Source organism: Panthera pardus, unplaced genomic scaffold (assembly GCF_024362965.1).
Source record: "Panthera pardus isolate Hobbes unplaced genomic scaffold, ASM2436296v1 HiC_scaffold_24, whole genome shotgun sequence".
NCBI classification, from domain to species: Eukaryota; Metazoa; Chordata; class Mammalia; order Carnivora; family Felidae; genus Panthera; species Panthera pardus.
In genome coordinates, this window is record NW_026526810.1 from 70972550 (window position 1) to 70984234 (window position 11685).

The following is an 11685-nucleotide window of genomic DNA, read 5'->3' on the forward strand; positions in this document are numbered from 1 at the left end:
AAATCAAGTCCTTGAAAGAGAAAGTGTCATCTAAGTCCAGAACCACACAGAATAAAGATGAACTTGGAATATCAACAAAGAGGATGGGTAGCAAATGTTTGACTTAGGAAAAAAAAGAGATTGGGTTCACGACAACCATATAAGAAGATTCTGAGCTCACACCCTCCCACGGATACAAGAAGTATACAACTTCATATGGAATAATTTCCTCTGAAAAAGCCTCGAAAATTGAATGAACACAGTCTTCACACCAAAGGAAGAAAAGGAGAACATCACGACAGGTAAGAGAGGCAGAGACACTATCTCACCAAAATTCTCAACCCCAGGCATGGCAATCCACCAGCAAGAGGGAATCTAAAAATAGAGAACTTTCCTCTGAGACATGAGGGGTTTGTGATCTACATCAGAAACTCTTCAGATACTACACAAGAGAGATGAGCCCCTAAACACTGGGCTTTAAAAACCAACGGGAATTATATCCAACAAGCATGGAAATGTAATGAATGGAGAATCTGTTCAATGGCTGACAAAAAAAAAAAGCTCACTTATCCAGGAACCCAGTGAAAAACAAAAACAAGGAAACACCAGTTTGAAAAGTACTTAGATCATATATGGAAGAGACCCACTTACTAATCTTAAAGCATCTACTGGGGAGACAGCAAACTGCTTGGATTTTCTCTGAGTGACAGAGACCCTGGCAGGTGCCATATTTTCAATTTCATTTTACCTTACTAAGATTGGTCTGGCAAGCACCATATTTAAACTATTCCTCTAAATTGCCTAAAGCATGTGGGCATACCAGCTGAGAAACTCACCTACACATACAGGGCAACAAACCCTTGTAACTGAGATTGGCAACAGTCCAGCCCACTTCCATGCACCAGCACAGCAATGTGTCACAGTTGGGCTGGGTATCAGTCTTGCCTACCCCCACACTGTATCATACCACAGCCAGTCTGGTGCAACCCCACTCAGTGCAGCTGCATGGTGCAGGAGCACCAACCCCAGTCCTGCCTACCACTGTGTCACAGACATGCCCCACCATAGTAGCCCACACAGAAGATGTCTCTTGATCATCTAGCTTTGGTGGTCAGATGGATGGGATTGGATTTCTGGGCTCCATGTGACATCTACATTGGTCTCTTAAAGACTGAGAGAGGTAGTTCGTTTGCCTAATACATAGAAACAGAGGGCCAGGCAAAATGAGGAGACAGAGGAATGTGTTCCAAATAGAAAAACAAAATATCAGAAAAAGACATTAATGAAATGGAAATAATCAATCTACTTGATAAAAAATTCAAAGTAATGGTCATAAAGATGCTCACCAAACTTGAAAGAAGATGCACATGAGAGATCCTCAACAAAGAGATAGAAAAAACATGGAAGATTCAAACAGCAGTTACAGAGTTGAAGAAAACAATAACTGAAACAAAAAATACACTATAGGGATTCAACAGCAGACTAGATGAAGCTGTAGATTGGATCAGCAAGCTGGAAGACAAAGAAATAGAACTCATCCAGACAAAGCAACAGAAAGAAAAGAAAATTTAAAACAACAACAACAAACAACAACTTAAAGGACCTTTGGGAAAACATCAAGCAGAACAGATTTGCATAATACGGGTCCCAGTAGGAGAAGAGAGAAAAAGTCCAGGAAAAGTACTTAAAGAAATATAGATTTAGGAATCCCAGAGAGTTCCAAAAAGATGAACCCAAAGAGATCCACACCAAAACACAAGATGATTAAGGTAATAAAAGTTAAAAGTAGCAAGAGAAAAGGAACATAACACATACAAGGGAAAACCCATAAGGCTATGGACAAATTTCTTAGCAGAAATTTTCCAACCCAGAAGAGAGTGGCATGACACATTCAAATTACTGAAAGGAAAAACTTCCAACCAAGAATTCTCTATACTACAAGGTTATCAGTTAGAATTGAAAAAGAGACTAAGAGTTTTCCAGATAAGTAAAAGCTAAAGGAGCTCTTCACCACTAAACTGTCCTACAAGAAATGCTAAAGGGACTTCTCTAAACTGAAAAGAAATGGTATTGATAACAGGAAAACATACACAAGTAAAAATTTCATTGGAAATGAAAAATAGTAAAGTAGTTGATCAATAACTAATAAAGTAAGTATGAAGTTAAAAGACAAAGAAAGAAGAATTAACCCAAACTACAATAATTAGGTAAGGGAAGCATAAAATAACAAGGTGAATATGTGACATCAAAACATAAAACACAGTAAGGGGAGAAAGAAAGTGAAGTTTTGTAATATGTACAAAATTAAGTTGCTATCACTCAAAATGTACTGGCATATACACAGGAAATTTTCTATGAACCCCACACTAATTACAAAGCAAAAGCTTACAGTAAAAACACAAAAAAAAATTAGAAAGGAATATAAACATAGCACTATGGAAAACCATCAAACCAGAAGAGAAAGAAGAGAGAGGAACTATGGAAACAACTGGAAAACAATTATCAAAATATCAGTGAGTACTTAATTATCAAAAGTTACTTTAGATGAAAATGGACTAAATTCTCTAGTCAAAAGACAAAGAGTAGATAAATGGATTTAAAAAAAAATAACAAAAACAAAAACAAGACCCATCTATATGCATCCTACAAAGACTCACTTTAGAATTAAGGACACAGAGGGGCCCCTGGGTGTCTCCATTGGTTGAGCATCTAACTTCAGCTCAGGTCATGATCTCATGGTTCCTGAGTTCGAGCCTCACTTTGGGCTTGCTGCTATCAGCACAGGGCCCACTTTGTGTCCTCTTTCCCCCACCCCTCTGTTCCTCCCCAACTTGTGCCCTCTCTCTCAAAAATAAATTGAAAAAAAAAAACATTTAAAACGTAAAAATTAAATTTGAGAAGGACACAGACTCAAAGTGAAGGGTTGGAAAAAGATATTTCATGCAAACAGATATTAAAAGAAAGCCAATGTTGGGGCAGCTGGGTGACTCAGTTGGTCAAGTGTCCAACTTCAGCTCAGATCATGATCTCATGGTTTGTGAGTTTGAGCCCTGCATCAGGCTCTGTGTTGACAGTGCAGAGCCTGGAGCCTGCTTTGGATTCTGTGTCTCCCCCTGTCTCTCCACCTCTCATGCTCATGCTCTGTCTCTGTTTCTCAATAATAAATAAACGTTAATTTTTTTTTTAATTTTTTTTTAAATAAGGGAAAATTGGCCTTAAATGACACATTAGACTAGATAGACTTAGTAGATATTATAGAACATTCCCTCCAAAAGAAACAAAATAAGCATTCTTTTTTCCTAATGTTTATTTATTTTGAGAGAGAGAGAGAGAGAGAGAGAGAGAGAGAGAGAGAGAGGGAGAAAGCACCTGTGAGGGAGAGGGGCAGAGGGAAAGAAAGAAAGAAAATCCCACACAGGCTCCATGCTTAGCATGTTGCCTAATGCTGGGCTTGCTCCCCCCATGTGAGATCATGACCTGAGCTGAAATCAAGAGTCAGATGCTTAACTGATTGAGCCACCCAGGTGCCCCCAAATATGCACTCTCAAGTGCACATGGAACATCCTCCAGGGTAGAGCACGTAGTAGGCCACAAAGCAAGTCTCAATAAACTCAAGATTAAAATTATATCAGGTAACCTCTCCCACCACAATGGTACAAAACTATAAATCAATTACAAGAAAACTTGAGAGACCACGAAAACACAGGGATTAAGCAACATGCTAGTGAGCAACCAATGACTCACCAAGATATCAAAGAAGAAATCAAACTATACCTAGGAACAAATAAAACTGAAGTACAACATACAAAAATCTTTGGAATACTACAAAAGTAGTTTTACGAGGGAAGATCATGTGAGGCACCCGGGTGGCACTGACAGTGCAGAGCCTGCTTAGAACTCTCTCTCTGCCCCTCCCCCTGCTTGTGCACTGCTCTCTCTCAAGATAAAATAAAAATAATAAAATAAAATAAAAAGGAAATGTCATAGCAATACAGGCCTACCTCAAAAGTAAATCTCAAATAAATAATCTAGACTAACACCTTAAGAAGCCAGAAAAAGAAGAAAAAATAAAGTTCAAAGTCAGTAGAAGAAAATAATAAAGATCACGGTGGAAGCAAATGAAATAGAAAAAGAGTAAGAAAATTTTTCTAAAATACAAAGTGTCAACTAAAGTATGAGATAGTTCTTTGAAAAGATAAACAAAATTAACAAACCTTTACCTAAACTAACCAAGAAAAAAAAGAGAAATGGCTCTAATAAACAAATTCAGAAATAAAAGAGAAGTAACTGACAACCATAGAAATAAAATTATAAGCGACTACTACAATTATACACCAACAAATTGGACAACATAGAAGAAATTAATAAATGCCTAGAAACATACAGTCTTCCAGAACTGAATCAGAAACAAACAAAAAATATCAACATAAATTACTAGTAAAGATAAGGAACCAGTAACAAAAAACCTTCCAGAAAACAAAAGTCTAGAACCAGATGGCTTCACTGGTGCATTCTACCAAACATTCAAAGATTTATTATCTACCCTTCTCAAATCTTCAAAAAAACTGAAAAGGAAGGAATACTTCCAAACTGGTTTCATGAGGCCAGCATTACTCTGATGCCCAAACTTGACAAGGACACCACAAAAAAAAGAAAGAAAGAAAATCACAAGCCAGCATTACTCCTAAACATTGATAAAAAAAATCCTCAATAAAATATTAGCAAACCATATTTATCCATACAAAGTTTCAAACACTATGATCAAGTGGAATTTATTCCAGGGATGCAAGACTGATTCAACATCCACAAATCAATCAACATGATACACCACACTAACAAAATGAAGGGTAAAAATTATAGGATCCTCTCAATAGATGCAGAAACTTCTTTTCACAAAATTAATATCCACTTGAGATAAAAAATAAACTCTCAACAAAGTGGTTATGTAGGCAATGTACCTAAATATAATAAAGTCTTCATATAACAATCCAACAGCTGGCATCATACTCAATGATAAAAACTTGAAAGCTTTTACTCTAAGATCAGGTACAAGACAAGGATGCCCACAGGGTATTGGAAGTCCTAGCCATAGCAATCAGGCAGTAAAAACAAATAAGAAGCATCCAAGTCAGACAGGAAGAAGTAAATCTTCCTGTAAATTGCAAATAGCATGATACTGTATAAAGAAAACCCAAAGGAGTCAATCAAAAGATTGTTAAAACTAAGAATGAGTTTAATAAAGTAGCAGAATATAAAAGCCAACATACAGAAATCTATGTCACTTCTACACACAAATAAATTATCAGAAAGAGAAATCAAAAAAGCAATCCCATTTATGATTACATAAAAATAATAAAATACCTAAGAATAAAATTAGCCAAGAAGGTCAAAGACCTCTACACTATTAAGTATGATGCTGATTAAAGAAATTGAAGACACAAATGAATGGAAACATATTTTTTCATGCTCATGGAGTGGAAGAATATTGTTAAAATGTTCATACTACCCAAAGCAATTTACAGATTTGATGCAATTCCTATCAAAATTCCAAAAGGATTTTAAACAAAAATAAAACAAGTAATTCTAAATATTGTGTGGAACAATAAAAAATCCCAAATAGCCAAAGACATCTTGAGAAAGAAGAGCAAAGCTGAAGACAGCATGCTTTAAACTTTACTTGACTTTACATGACTTTAAACTATACTTTAAAGCTGTACTAATCAAAACGGTATGCTAATGGCATTAAAAAACAGACACATAAATCACTGTAACAGCAATGAAAACCAAGAACTAAATGTCCTGTGCACATTTGGACAATTAATTTATGACAAGAGAGCCAAAAAACATACAATGGAGAAAGGAGAGTGTTGGAAAAATGAGAGAGTCCATACAAAACAATTAAACTGGACCATTATCTTATACCATACATGAAAATTAACCCAAAATAGATTAAGACTTCAGATGAGAAACCATAAAATTCATAGAAGAAAAAAGGGGGGTCAATTGTGAGAGACTGCAACTAGACTTTTAGGAGTGATCATTTTGTAGTACATTCAAATAGCAAATTAGGATGTTGTACACCTAAACTTTTTAAATGTTATATGCCAATTCTACGTCATTTAAAAAAAGGAAGAGGAATAAATAGGACTAGTTCCCCAGCATCCTCAAATACACACATACACAGTACATGCACACACACACAGTTCTCATTTGACTTTCTGAGACAGCTCACAGTGATCTTACCAACAGTTTCTCTCACAAGTGAGTCCCTAGTAGGCAGTTTTTGCTACATGGCACTAATTCTTTGAAATAATCCTAGTTTAAAATTGGTTACTCTGATTCTTCTGTCAGGAAATGTCAGATTCCAAAAACCTGCCTATACTTTACCCTTGGTTTCTGTGAAGTTATCCTGTAAAAAAAACTTTTGATTCACTCTAGAACATTCTCAACTGGGATTTCTTGAGGGAATTAAGTCCCAGTTAATGCACTCAGGCCTCCATTTTTATGTATGAATTAACTTCATTATCCTATGCATCTAGAATGGAGTTTGATGTGCATTACCCTTGGGAGGACTTGGGAAATAATCATGCAGATCATTTTCTGTTTATGACTCAAACAGGAAAAACGTCCCTTAGACTGAGTTCCACTAAAGCCGCATAGTTTAAATGTCAAAGGGTAAATTCAAAATAACAATTTTCTATTTCAATTTTTCATACACTTCACAAAGGGATATGGAGACCGTACACTTCTTTGAAATACGGTATCTTCTTCCTTTGCTTTTTGTTTCACAACATACATAGTTGCTTCATTTTTTTTTAACCTTGAAACTATTCTGAAACATTTTCCTTCCTTTCCTCATAATTCTATCCTGTCTCTCAATCTCCAAGGAGCTAGTGGGGCACTACTTTCACTATAGTGCTGTACTTTAAGATTGTGGAATATGTACCCCCAAGTTCATAGAGTCCACAGGAATTGTAATTCTACTATTGTAAACTAGTCATGAGAATTTGCTGGTATATTTTGTTCTTTCTATATCTATTTCTCCCTCTTAATTTTGGTCCTTTAACTACTGAATCATAAATGTAATTTTTTTTTTTTTGCCTAACTTCATTTAACTCAACTTTATTTTCATTACTGAGGACAGAAGATTTCTAAATAATTTTGTGTCCATACCTACTGAAAGGCTTGCCTTGAAAAGAAAAATTCCAATATTTGCAATGCTTATCTTTAAGGTTTTCTATATACATTAAAAAAGCAGCAGGATGATGACAACAAGCAGCAGCTACAAAAGGACTTCGACAGCATGAAGAAGTACTGTCAGATCAGCCACATCGTCCCTCACACCCAGATATGTGTCTGTTCCAGAAGAAGGCCCGCCTCATGGAGATCCAGGTGAATGGAGGTACAGTGGCTGAGAAGCTGGACTGGGCCCATGAGTCTGGAGCAGCAGGCGCCTATGAAACAAGTGTCTGGACAAGATGAGATGATTGTTGTCACTAGCGTCACCAAGGGCAAAGGCTACAAAGGGGTCAACAGCCGCTAACACACCCAGAAGCTAGCCCATGAAACACCGGGAACTGCACAAGCTTGCCAGTATTGGGGCATGGCATCCTGCCCCGTGGCCTTCTGCATGGCTCAGGCTGGGCAGAAAGGCTATCATTGCTGCCCTGTGATTAACAAGGAGATCAACAAGGCTATCTCATCACAGATGGCAAAGTGATCAAGAACAAGGCTTCCGCTGATTATTATCTAACAAGAAGATCAATCCTCTGGTGGCTTTGTCCACTATGGTGAAGTGACCCAAGACTTTATCGTGCCAAAAGGCTATGTGGTGGGAACCAAGAAGCATTTGGTTACTTTCCACAAGTCCTTCTGGTACAGACTAAACAGTGGGCCCTGAAGAAAAATGACTTCAAGTTCATTGACACCACCTCCAAGATTGGCTATTGCCGACTCCAGACTGTGGAGGAGAACAAAGTATTCATAGGACTACTTAAGAAAGACCCAGTTGCAAAGGAAGAAAGAGCTTAATGTCAAGAGCAGATTGTGCAGGTGGTGGGATCTCAATAAAAATTAGATTCCAATGGAAAAACAAAGCAAAAACAAATACATGCTTTGCAAATATTTCTTCCAGTCCATAGCTTTTCATTCTCTTCATAGTGTCTTTCAAATTGAAATGTTTTTTAAGTTTGATGGTTTTTATTGATTGTGCTTTTGATTGTGGTATCTCAGAAATCTTTACCTAATATAAGATTACAAAGATTTTCTCCTATGATTTCCTCTAGAACTTTTGTAACATTAGGATTTATATCTATGTCTTGATCTCTTTTGAGCTACTTTTTACCTATGATGCAAAACATCAAATATAGGGGTTTTTTTTTGTATGTTTATATGCAATTTTCCCACAGCACTAATATTTTAAACTGTCATCTCCAACCCCCACCCCAGAATTCTTTTTCACTTCATGTTTGTGTAGGTCTCTTTTTGAACTCTCTATTCTGTCCCACTGATGCATTTCTCTATATTACCATACAGTCTTAATTACTGAGCTTTATAATAAGTCTTGAAATAAAGTAGTACATCTTGTCATTTGTTATCTCTCTGTAGCATCTGTTCTTTGTTTCAATTTATCTATTTTGCTGACATTATTTGAATTGTCTGAGTATTTTTAATTTCAGTAAAATTAATATAGAGTGTTATCTTGGTTTCAGATGTTCAATGTAGTAATTCAATGATTATATACATTACTTAGTGTTGTCTGAGTACTTTTTATGATTCAACTTTTCTCCTTTGTTAATATTATAAAAACCTTGCAATATATTTTCCTAGTCTTTTTTGCTATTGTTTTCATTCATTATACATCCACACATTTTAAACTAATACATTATTTTCCATGTAAGCAATTATCTTTTAAACAATCTTACTGAGGTATAATTCAGATACTATATGATTCACTCCTTTAAGGCCCCCCTTTCATGTATTCACAGGATTGTTCACTATCACTACAATAGAACTTTAGAACACTTTAGTCCCTCCCAAAAGCAACTCACACCCATATCCCTATTATGAGCCCTAAGCAAGTCATTTTCTGTCTCTATGGAGTCACCTCATTATATTTCATATAAACGGAAACATACAATGAATGGTGTGTTGTGACTGGATTCTTTCACTCGTATATTGTCAAAGTTCAGACAGGTTGTAGCATGTCTCAGCACTTCATTTCTTTTTACTGCCAATGGAAATCAATTCCACCTTTCAACTATTATGAAAAATGCTGTGAGGAGCATAAGCTTTCATAAGGATGAATGTTTTCATTTCTCCCAGGTAGAAAAGGAGTTGTTGTGCACTATGGTAACTCCATCTTTACTTTTTTGAGTGGTTGCCAAACTGTTTTCAAAGTAGCCAGCTTATATTCCCACCAGGAATGTGTACGGAGTCCCAATCCGTCCACATCCTTAGCAGCATTTATTATACATCTTTTTGATTATTGCAATCCTAGTGGGTGTCAAGTGGGATCTCTCTCCAGTTTTGATTTTTATTTCTCTAATGACCAATGATTTTCAGCATCTTCTCATGTGCTTATTGGCCATTTGTATATATTTTTTGGAAAAATGTCTATTCAAATTCTTTGTTTTTAAATTGTGTTGTCTTTTTATTGTTGAGTTATAGTTCTTCGAGTATTCTAGATTTCATCCCTTATCATATTTGAAAGATTAACTTGTAAAAGAAAAAAATAAATAAATCCAGCTGGGCTTTTGATATGGATTGCATTGAATCTGTACTTCAGTTTGGGGAGTGTTGCTATCCAAACAGTTACGTCTTCTACTACATAAACAAGAGATGTCTTATGACTTATTTAGATCCTTAGTTTCCTGCAGTGATGTTATGTAATTTTCAGTGTACAAGTTTTGCACTTAAGTTTATATTTAAGTATTTTATTCTTTTTGATACTATTATACATGGAATTATTTTCTTAAATTTTATTTTCAGAACATTGTTGTTTTATACAAATACAATTGATTTTCAAGTATTGATCTGTATACTACAGCTTTGCTAAACTTATTCCAATAATGTGTGTACATATTCCTTAGGATATTCTATATATAGGACTGTGTCATCTGCAATAAAAATAGTCTTCCTTCTGGGGCGCCTGTGTGGCTCAGTTGGTTAAGCGACCAACTTCGGCTCAGGTCATGATCTCACAGTTTGTGGGTTCAAGTCTGCACTGGGCTCTGTGCTGATGGCTCAGAGCCTGGAGCCTACCTCAGATTCTATGTCTCCCCCTCTCTCTACCCCTCCCTTGCTCAAGCTCTGTGTCTGTCTCTCAATAATAAGTAAACATTAAAAAAAAATTTTTAAAAGTAGTATTCCTTCTTCCTTCATAATCTGTATGACTTTTATTTCTTGATCCTAATAACCCTAGCTAGGATGTCCAATACAATTTTAAATAGATATGGCAAGAGCAGACTTCTTGTCTTGTTTCTGATCTTAAGTATAACGTTGGCTGTGGACTTTTTGTGGATGGCCTATTTTTGTATATTGGTAAGGAAGGTCTCTTCTATATATGGTTTACTGAGTAGCTTTATCATGAAATTGTATTGAGTTTTTGCAAATGCTTTCTGCATATACTTAAATGATAATATGAGTTTTATCCTTAATTAATAAGATGCATTATTTTTTTGATTTCTAGAAGTTAAACCATGCATTCCTGAGATCAATTGTACTTAGTCATGGTGTACAACTCTGTATGGTGCTGATAGAAGTTTGTTTAGAAGTTTTGTTTGTTGAGAAGTTTTGTTTGAGAAGTTTTGAGTGTATCTTAATATTCATAAGGGATATTGGCCTGTAGTTTTCTTTGTGAGGTCTTTGGTTTGGGTATTGTGATTAAAATGGCATTATATATGATGAGTTAGGAAATGTTCCCTCCTTTTTTATACTTTGGAAGAGTATGTAAAATATTGGTATGAAATCCTCTTTGAATGTTTGGTAGATTTCACCAATGAAATATCAGGCCTGGACTTTTCTTTGTGGGAAGCTTTTATTTTTTTATTTATAATAAAAAATAAATTTATGTATTTTAAATTTATTAAATTTATTTAAATAAGTAAATAAATTTTATTATTTTAAATTACTATGCTGATTTCTACCTATTTTAGATGTTTTCATATTTGTAATCAAGGGAAGAATGGGGAAGAAATATGCAATTACACTGTATTTTAAAATTACCTACGTAATTCCCTCTTTAAAAGGATAATTATGTTCTTGCATGTGGATTCAAATTACTGCTTAGTGTCTTTTCTTTTCAGCCTGATAAGCATACTACTGTATTTTTAGAAGGTATAGCCTCTAGCAACAAACTAAATTCTCTGGGTTTTGGCTTCTTGGAATGTCTTTCTTTCACCTTTGTTTCTAAAAATAGTTTTTTCTGATATAAAATTCTTGGATGACAGTTGGTGCACTTCAGCACTTTCTATCATCTCATTGTTTTATGAGATTCATTGCTTTGATGAAAAGTTGGCTGTTAATCTTATTGTGATTTTTTTTTTCTTCTTGTGCATGGTGTGTGATTTGTCTCTTAGAGCTTTTGAGATTTTCTATCGTTTGCTGTCAACATTTGACTATGAGGTGTTTGGATCTGGATTTTTTTGGCATTTTTTCTACTTGGAGTTTTTAACTTCTTAGGTAGGCACATTAGGATTTTCATTA

General features: G+C 35.4%; 1 pseudogene; it reads left to right on the forward strand.

The window, feature by feature from the left end:
* Positions 1-232: 232 nt before the first annotated feature.
* On the forward strand, positions 233-8045 carry LOC109254267 (60S ribosomal protein L3-like; annotated as a pseudogene).
* Positions 8046-11685: the final 3640 nt, after the last annotated feature.